Genomic DNA, 9,939 nt, shown 5'->3' with positions numbered 1-9,939 from the left:
CTCTCTGCCTCAGCCCAGACTCCAGTTCCCACAAGCGCAGCCGCAGGGACACTGGGGACAGAGTCTCCACGTGTTAAGCCCAGTGAGCGTGGGAATCGTGTCTGACCCCCAGAGGCGCAAAATAAACAAAAACAAACAAAAGCAAATACCTTTTGAGAATTTCACTTGAAACACCAAGTGTAATAGGGTGGGGGTGGGGGGCTGATTCCTGAGCTTTGGGGGTGTTGGGGGTGCAGAACTGTGGAGAGCGGTTTCGGAAGGGCGCCGCATACCAGACAATGTGCTACAAGAGCCTCGGGCTGTGGCCTCAATGAGGCCTTTCAGCAGCTCCACACTGCCTCGCTTGTTCCCCTAGAGGGGCGCTTTCTGGAAGCTAAGCCCTCAGCTGGCAAGAGCAGGGACCCCTGTGCCATTTGTCTGTCAACGTCTTTAAAAGGCAAAGGCTCGCCTTCAGCTGTCCCGCTTCGCCTTTCCCTTCTGCGCTTGGGTGCACGCGGTGACAGACAGACGGAGGCGAGGGGCCCCTTCAAAACGGGGAGGAAAGAAACAAGGTAACAAGTGCCCCAGAAGGCCCTGCATTCGACTGTGAGAGAAGGCTTGGCCTCTCGGAGGAACCAGCACTAATTAGGAGGGAGAAAGGAAGAGCTAAGCCAGTCTGAGCACTCAATCAGCAGGCTGTTGCTCCTCGGGTCCTGAGCACCAAAAACTACAACCAAATAATAAACAGCTGTGGTCCGCCCGCCCTTGCCAAACTAACAGCGTCTCTCTCAAACTTTAAACGTAGCAGTCTTTTGGGGAGGGGGTGAATTCCATCCACCTCAACACCTTAATTCTTTTTAAGTTTTTTCACACTTAGCCAAGTCTGTTGACATGACTACCCAAAATGATCCAGACTGACTAATATCCCTAAAAAATAGTTTCCCCAAAACCTGTTTTCCCGGTTGGTTTGTTTGTTTTTATCTTGTTTTGTTTATTACTATTCTTTGGTGTGCCCCACATGGTTTTTACAGAGAATTTCTCTCCATGCTTTATTTAATGGCTTAGTAAGAATAGCTTGCCCTGGGTAAGCACTAACAGCTCCGGAAAGACGTCAGAGTGCCTAAGAAGAACTGAAACTCAACATTTCCTACAAATAATGTATTTTAAAAGTTACACTTGAATGTTGAAAGGGATGTTCTTTTAAAAGCACATCAACGTTGGTTTTGTTTGATCTGGGTTTTTTTGTTTGGTTGGTTTGGTTTTTGAGACAGAGTCTCATAAACCCAAGCTAGCTCAAACCCCGAGCCTCTGGAATCACAGGCACACATATAGTGTTGTTTACTATTACCAATATCCAAGTAGCTGGTGAATTTCAAACTTTCACCCTAAAGAATTGTGTTCTTCCTACTCATTCATTCAACTGCTATGTCTTGAGCCTCCGTTACATGCTAGAGACAGGCACAGTATGAAGAGTAGACAGGAAGTACCATCCTCGAGATGACATGTTCTAGGAGTGAGCAAGATGGAGGGTGGTCAATATAGTCAGCTTCTTTGCTCTTGACTGTTCTTATTTGGATTTTTGAGAAAGACTCTCACTATGCAGCCCTTGGCAGACCTGGAGCTCGGTATAGGGAGAGGCTGCCCTGGGTAACCTGGAGCTTGATATGCAGAGAGGCAGCCCTGGCTAGCCTGGAGCTCAGTGTGCAGAAAGGCAGCCCTGGCTAGCCTGGAGCTTGGTATACAGAGAGGCAGCCCTGGCTAACCTGGAGCTTGGTATACAGAGAGGCAGCCCTGGCTAGCCTGGAGCTCAGTGTGCAGAGAGGCAGCCCTGGCTAGCCTGGAGCTCAGTATACAGAAAGGCTGCCCTGGCTAGCCTGGAGCTTGGTGTACAGAGAGGCAGCCCTGGCTAGCCTGGAGCTCAGTGTGCAGAGAGGCAGCCCTGGCTAGCCTGGAGCTCAGTGTGCAGAGAGACTGCCCTGGCTAGTCTGGAGCTTGGTTTGCAGAGAGGCAGCCCTGGCTAGCCTGGAGCTCAGTGTGCAGAGAGACTGCCCTGGCTAGCCTGGAGCTCGGTTTGCAGAGAGGCTGCTCTTGAGCTCTCGGCTCTGCCTCTGCCTCACAGTGCTGGGTACAGGTGTGCACTGCCATACCCAGCTCTAAAAGTGGCCTTTAAAGTAAGACAAGAATTTGTACTAGCCCATTATTTGTCTGCTGCTTTTCCCATTCCCAGCATTCTTTCCAAAAGAGAGAAACCAGTGTCTGTGGTGCTGCAGCAGCTGGTACCCACCTGGAGGAGGTGAGGCCACATCAGAGAAGAGTTTAACGCCCGTTTCTTGAATCAAATGAAAGCTGAGATTCAGTGAATCCTTTTTATGTTTGTTCAACAGTTTTGAAAAGTAAACACTTTGATGCTCTAGATTATAGGATTTTGCATTTCTAAATTCAGACTCAACTGGTAAGACTGAAAATTATGGGCGGCCCAGCAATCCCATTCCATGTGTGTAGAGGGAGAGGCAAGCCTGTGCCCTGAAGGTCCGATGGGATGGACTTCAGGCTTTTCAGGTCATCTGCTCTGTAGCAATTACTCACAAGGGACAAACACCGTAGTTACTACCTGTCCAGTGGTGGGCTGCTCCAATCTGTTTATTTATGGACACTGAAATTTGAATTTTCATGTCAAAATATTAATCATATTCTGTACCCCAATATTAGCTTCATATCACAAAAATTATTGTTCTTATCTTTAAAATCCTTTTGGAAATGTAAAAGCCATCTTATAAAAAGTAGTGGAGGACCCATGGGCCAAGGCCTGGGCTAGCCAACGCCCTCCTTCCTAGGAGAAGTCTTACATGTGAACAAGCTCAGAGGTAAAGGAAATTGTTCAAAGCATCAATTATTTGCATTAGCAAGTATGCAAATACCAAAAATGTTAGCAAATATGCAAATACCAAAAACATTGGTATACAATTACCAAAACTATGTGTGTCAACACAGGTAACTTTTTTTTAATGGTGAAGTTTCTTTCTTTTTCTTATAATTTATTTTTATGTGCATTGGTGTTTTACTGCACGTATGTCTGTGTGAGGATGTCAGATCTTAGAGTTACAGACAGTTGTGATCGGCTATATGGGTGCTGGGAACTGAAACCGAGGTCCTCTGGAAGAACAGTCAGTACTCCTCACCGCTGAGCTATCTCTGCAACCCCCAACACAGGTAACTCTTACAAGCCAATGTCCAAGGGGAAGCACATTATAGAACAAGGCCATTTGCATAAGGTTTTAAAATATGCACGAATTATGTTACTATGCATATCTAACATACAGAGTGCAAATAGAAAAAGCATGTAGACATATTCAGTGTCAAACCCATCCATCCAGGACCACTGCAGGCAGGGGCCGAGAAGAGTAGCATGCTACTGGAGGAGAGATGGGAAGTCAGGGAGCAGAGGTAAGGAGGCGTGGGGCTTCCCTCAGATTGTTGAGATTTTAAGTTGAATGTCAAGCTTATGGTATCCAGACTCAGAATCTTGTGGTGCATCTTAAGTATTTAATAATAAATACAAGGAAATATATAGAGTTAATGTGAGGAAGGATCATTTTTTGTTTTTGCTAATTGGGGGTGGTACCTTGTGCTACAGTACACATGAGGAGGTTCAACCTTCAGAGAACAACCTGCAGAGTGTTGAACTCAGGGGGCCAGGCTTGGCAGCAAGCCCCTTTACCTGCTGAGCCGTCTTGCCAACCCAAGAGACTAATTTTTATTTTAAAAATCCAAACATACAAGTTCAGTTATGGACCAGATACTAAAAACGAAAAGCAATTGTTTCATTTTTTTAAGTTGGACGGAACCTTGGGAGACAATCTCTGTGGCGCCCTCGAACACTGACGGGCTTCAAGCAACAGGCTGGTTCTTTTTTAGACTGATTTTTTTTTTTTTAACGTGATGATTATTTTGCCTGCAAATACGTCTGTGCACCACATGTGTGCTTGGTTCCCACAGAGGTCAGAAGACCGCACGGGATGCCCTGGAAGTGGAGTTACAGATGGTTGTGAGCCAGCATGTGCGTGCTGGCAACCGAACCTGGACCCCTTGAAAGAGAATTGCTATTCATCAGCTTGCGCTCCGCCTGCCCGCTTGGCTCCTCGTTCCAGATGGGACTTCACAGAGCTGCAGTGATCCACAGAGGCCCGGAATCGCGCCTCCCATCACCTGCTCAGAGGAGGTGTCAATGACGTGGGTGTTCGTGCGCGAAATCCGGCGAGATCCTCCCCTTTCGTCTGGCAAAAGCTCCCAAGACATCATTATAGAAGGAAAAAAACGAAGCCGGCAGGCTCTGCCCGTCCTGGCCTCGGATGCAGTAGCTGCTAAGACTGTTCTGGATTTACAACTATTCCCATAGTTCTTTAGCCATCTCCCGGTCACTTAGGTCACTTCATTTTCTGCAAAGACCCCCACCAACCGCAGAAACTGCGACTTTTGAGCAGACAGTGCCCTCTAGTGCTGTACTTAAATAATAAAAACTTAACCACTTTTTTTTTTTTTTTTTTTCAGATTCACAGTGGTGACATTTAGGTCTTGATGTTGCCACAGGCCGTCTTGTCCGCTGTGGGATGCTTAGCAGCAACGCTGGTATCTGCCGACCAGACACAGTGCCGCTCAGGTCAGGTGTGGCAACCAAAATATCTAAAGACATCAGCTGACTGAGACAAGCGGTTGAGAAATAAAGCTTGTTCTTCTGGCCAAATACAGGGAGAGGGCTGGGAGGGCGGGGATGACTCTGTCTATTACAGAACTACACTGCTTCCTTTGTTTTTCACTTTTATCTTTTAATGTATGTGGGGGTACTGCTTGCACATGCATGTGTGTGCCATTGTCCTTGGAGGCCAGAAGGTGGTGTTGGATGCTCTGGAAATGGAGTTACAGATGCTTGTGAGCCACCATGTGGGTCCTGGAAACTGAACACGGATCCTCTGGAAGAGCAGCCAGAGCTCTTAACCGTTGAGATGTCTCTCCAGCACCATCTCCCACTTCTTTTTTAAAATCAGGGTCTCGCGTAGCCCAGGCTGGCCTCAAACTCACTATATAGCCGAGGCTGCCCTGAAACTCCTGCTGTTCCTGTCTTGGTTTTCCTGATGCTGGGATAAAGACCATGTGCCACCCGGCCAGCAGTCCCTCTCTACTGACTGTGAACATTTATACTGTTTTATAATGTGTCACTCAGTAGTGTAACTGTACAACTGGCAAGCTCCTGTTCCAAGAACCTTGAAACGGAGGTACGTTAGCCACAGCAGCTAACGTGCTCACCCCCTGCCTCCACTTCAGAAGCTGTTGCTTTACTGGCTGTTTCCACTGGCTTCACCCATCTCTCTCTAATTCAGAGCCATTAGATAGTCTTCGGGACACACTATGGAGCAAATCAGAGTCTTCAGGCCTTTATACTTTAAAGGACTGATTTAGGACGTACATTTAAAACTAGAACCTAGAAATGTATGTGACTTGGCTAGATTAAAAAGCTAAACAGGGGGCTGGAGAGATGGGTCCAGCTATTAAGAGAGCTGGCTGCTTTCACAGAGGACCTGGGTTTACTGCCAGCAGCTGCATAGTGCCTCACAACCATCTGTAACTCCAGTTCCAGGGATCCGATGCCCTCTTCTGGCCTCTGTGGGCACACGCAAACATATTTGAAGGCAAAAGACCCAAACACATTTTTTTAAAAAATTAAAAAAAAAAAGCCACAACTAAATGGAAATGCAGTCTAGAAAGCTGTGCTCTGACTGGAGAAAACTCTGCATGTCACCAGACCTCAGGGGACCTTTTCCCAGCTATGTGGAAAGTTCAAGTTACTCTGAAATGTTATTTTAAAACATCTGGAAGTTATCTTAAGCAAAGAATCCTCGAAATTGACTAATATAATCCATTGCTAATTTCACAGCACTTTGCATTGCGTCTCCCTCGTAAGAAACTGTCCTGGCTCCTCTCTACAAGAAGTCGGTGTCCTCCCTCCCAGACCCTGTGGATGTCACTGGACAGGATGAAAGGATTGCAGGTCGACTAAGGAGTCCGTGTGAGTGAAAGAAGGACATGGGGAAGGCAGAGAAGGGAACACGATGAAGGAACCCGAGGCCAGAGGGGTATGCTGTCTGCTTCAAAAAGGAAGAGCTCAGGGGCCGAGGAATGTGAGCTGTGTCTAGAAGCTGTAAAAGGCAAGGGAAAGGCTCACTCCTAAATCCTCCAGAAGCGATGTGTCCATCTCAAAACGTCCTTGATTCCAAAACCGTAAAATTGATTTGTGTAAGCGATGTTCAAGGGAATCTGTTCTGGCAACAAAAGAAAATGACCACAGGGTAGCTGATTAAGTTTTTAATGTCTTATCCTGTTAGAATTTCTGCATTTGAACAATCAAATCTCATCAGATTGCTATAAAACTCACGTGTGGGGCTGGAGGGATGGCTTTAGGAGCACTTTCTGCTCTCCCGGAGGACCAAGGTTCAGTTCCCTGCACCCCACAAGGCAGCTCACAACTATCTGTTATTCCAGTCCCAGAATGTATGATGCCCTCTTCTGGCCTCCTTGGGCACCACACATGCATTAGGTACACAGACATACATGTAGATAAGACAACCATACACATAAAAATAAATAAATAAATAAGCTAATTACTGCTGTGCTTCTCCTAAAATATGCTTATCATTCACTTTTAAGTAAATAACATATTCCAAAATTGTAAGACAGAGGCCAACACAAATGTAAATACCTCTATCTGCCATCAAAAGATGAACATATTTGTTACTTTATTTGCATTTAATTAAATGTGTGGCAAATTTTAAGTAGCTACTGACCAAATCTCAAGAGATAAAGCAGATCTAAGAACCTGTGCTGGCTGATCTTATGTCAACTTGACGCACACACTAGAGTTATCTGAAAGGAGGGAACCTCAATTGAGGAGAGGCCTCCATAAGATCCTGCTGTAAGGCATTCTCTTAATCAGTGATTGATGAGGAGGGCCTAGCCCATTGTGGGTGGTGCCACCCCTCGGATGGTGGTCCTGGGTTCTATAAGAAAGCAGGCTGAGCAAGCCATGATGAGCAAGTCAGTAAGCAGCACCCCTCCATGGACCCTGCATCAGCTCCTGCCTCCTGGTTCCTGCCCTGTTTGAGTTCCTGTCCTGACTTCCTTTGGTGATGAACAGTGATGTGCAAGTGTAAGCTTTTTCTTTTGGGGGGGGGACTTTGGGGGCATGGTGTTTCGTCACAGAAATAGAAACCCTAACTAAGATAGGCCCTGACCATACTGGCTTTTAACAGACTAAAGCTGGATTCTGAAAACAGACTCTAACTTCAGAAGACAAAGGGGCAAAGTTGCCAGTGCCTCCTGGGGTGACTGTCGGGTGAGCAGACCTTCTGATGGGTAGTTAGAAACAGCTGTCGCTGCAGCAACAGCTGAACGTGACAAAGAGCGGAACGCAGACCTCGCTCCTTAATATAGACCAATGCCTGGCCGTACGCTCTCCTCGTCCACCACCTGTGTGGGGGCTGCTGCGGTGTGGGGGTCACTGCACGGTGCCCAAGGGGCCAGCAGCCCCCCAGATTCCTATGATCACAAGCACTCTCCTAGTCAAGTGTGACTCACACATTCCTAAGCTGTCCCTCAAATAACTAAAACGATAGCATGAACCCCAAAGTCAACAGCTTGCCTTCCTACCTCCAACCATACTGTTTATTATTATTCTACATTCAGCTCGTGGAACTTTCTGAAGAAAACGCTAAACAAAAGCTCGTCACCTACCTCCCCAGCATACTTATGAAAAAAAATGAGAATCCCTTCACTGTAGAGTTTTCCCTGAACAACAAGAAGATAAGCAACCCACAGACACACAGAGAAAGACTGTATGGCAGGGGGTGGGGGTGGGTCTCAAAATAGCTTACCTGGAGGTCTTGGCAAGTAGTGATGAGGGACACTCTAGATAGAAAGGAAAAGTGATCACAGAGAAGTGGTGTGTTCTTTTCCTGGACAGATGCAACAATATCTTAAAAATATCACAAACTAGCCGGGCGGTGGTGGCGCACGCCTTTAATCCCAGCACTCGGGAGGCAGAGCCAGGCGGATCTCTGTGAGTTCGAGGCCAGCCTGGGCTACCAAGTGAGTTCCAGGAAAGGCGCAAAGCTACACAGAGAAACCCTGTCTCGAAAAAAAAAAAAAAAAAATCACAAACTTAAACCACCCAGAACTTTCTCTCTCACCATTCTGGGAGCTTGACATCTGAAATCAAGATGTTTGCAGGTCACCCAAGAGGTTTGCTCGCCTCTGATTGGCATCTGGTGACTCTCCAGCCCTGAGCATCCCTTGGCTGGCAGACACAGCCTCAGTCCCTGTCTCCACTGAAACATGGGGTGTTCTTTGTCTCCCCCACCACAAGTCTGTGTATCTCCTCTCCCCTACAAGGACACCAGTCCCAAGACAACAAAGAAGGCCACATCCACCAGTGGAGTTAGGACTTAAACGTGTCTCTTTGGGAGAGACAATTCCCCCCACAACACACAGTAACGAGAAGTTGGGGAAAACTAGAAAATAGACTACTTTGGGGAAAGAATGGAAATAACACATGGAAAGGGGTCAACAGGAGCGGGTGTAGTGGCTCCTCCAGCAGTAGGAGGTGCACCAGGAAGATTAGGAGTTCAAGGTCTTAGGGTTCTGTTGCCGTGAAGAGACACCATGACCACGGCAACTCTTCTAAAGGAAAACATTTCATTGGAGCTGGCTTTCAGTTCAGAGGTTGAGTCCATTATCGTCATGGTGGGAAGCATGGTGGCATGCAGGCAGACGTGGTGCTGGAGAAGGAGCTGAGAGTTCTACATCTGGAACAAGAAGAGAGAGACAGTTTTCCTTGATAGCTGTGATGGTCTAAATAAGAATGGCCTCTATAGGCTCATATATTTGAATGCTCACGGAGTGGCACTATTTGAAAGGATTAGGAGGTGTGGCCTTGGAGTATGTGTGGCTTTGCTGGGGTAGGTATAAGCTTGTTGGAAGTGTGTCATGGGGGCAGGGCTTTGAGGTTTCATAAACCTATGCCAGGCCCATGTCTCTCTCTTCCTGCTGCCTTTAGATCCGGATGTAGAACTCTCAGCTACATACATCTGCTTTCACACCACCACACTAACTGCCATGAGGATAATGGACTAAACCTCTGAAACTGTAAACACACCTCAGTTAAATGCTTTGTTTTATAAGAGTTGCCGTGATCATGGTGTCTTTTTCATAGCAACAGAATACTGACTAAGACAATAACATATCAAATCCAAGGCCAGCCTGAGCTACGAAATACCCTGTCTCAAAGAGGTGGGGGCAGGACTGGAGTAGAGGACTTGATGAGTAAGTAATGAAAATACCACAGATTATTTCAAGTACAGGACTACAAGTTAAAGGCAGAGTCTTTCACAAAGCTGTCCCCTCTTCTGTGGGGGACCAGCCCCCATACTTATTTACTCCAGGAATTCTTGAGGAATGAGGGAAAAGAGACTTAGAAAGAGTGAAGAGAGAAACAGAGAGAAACACAGGATAGACTCGGGTGGGCCTGGATCCTTATCCACCGGCCCAGAACTTTATTCCAAAGGTCTATTTATAACAATGCCAAGGGGAGGAGCAAAAGACCTCCCCCTTGCTAGTTACAGTCACCTGGTACCCAGGTCCGTGGTCCAGTCAACATCTTCTGCAGTCCTGCTGGGTACAGTCACTAGGAAACCCAGTGGGCTCTAACACTCTTCTAACACAGCTTCCGGTGACTCTTGGAAAAGCAGGAGGGAAAATCACAGGTCTGGCGACCAGGGTCTTAAATACCCTGTAGGTGTGGTCTTGAGCAGGCCCTCCCCCCTCCCATGTGGGGGGCGGTGGTGGCGGGGGCTGACCTTTGGCGGGTTTTCTGAGGGGTGGGGGTCTGGAATGGGAGGAGTGAGACCGGAGCGG

General features: G+C 47.2%; 1 long non-coding RNA gene across 1 annotated transcript; it reads left to right on the top strand.

Annotated features, from left to right (window-relative positions):
• Positions 1 to 462: 462 nt before the first annotated feature.
• Positions 463 to 7,917, top strand: LOC128105747 (uncharacterized). The gene is made up of 3 exons (XR_008216480.1): positions 463 to 551; positions 4,528 to 4,636; positions 5,909 to 7,917. It is a non-coding gene; the product is annotated as an uncharacterized LOC128105747 (long non-coding RNA).
• Positions 7,918 to 9,939: the final 2,022 nt, after the last annotated feature.

Source organism: Peromyscus californicus, unplaced genomic scaffold, assembly GCF_007827085.1.
Source record: "Peromyscus californicus insignis strain IS unplaced genomic scaffold, ASM782708v3 Scaffold_9__1_contigs__length_137607984, whole genome shotgun sequence".
Taxonomy (NCBI): Eukaryota; Metazoa; Chordata; class Mammalia; order Rodentia; family Cricetidae; genus Peromyscus; species Peromyscus californicus.
Note: the sequence above shows the minus strand (reverse complement) of the source record. Positions and strands in the feature narration are given on the sequence as shown.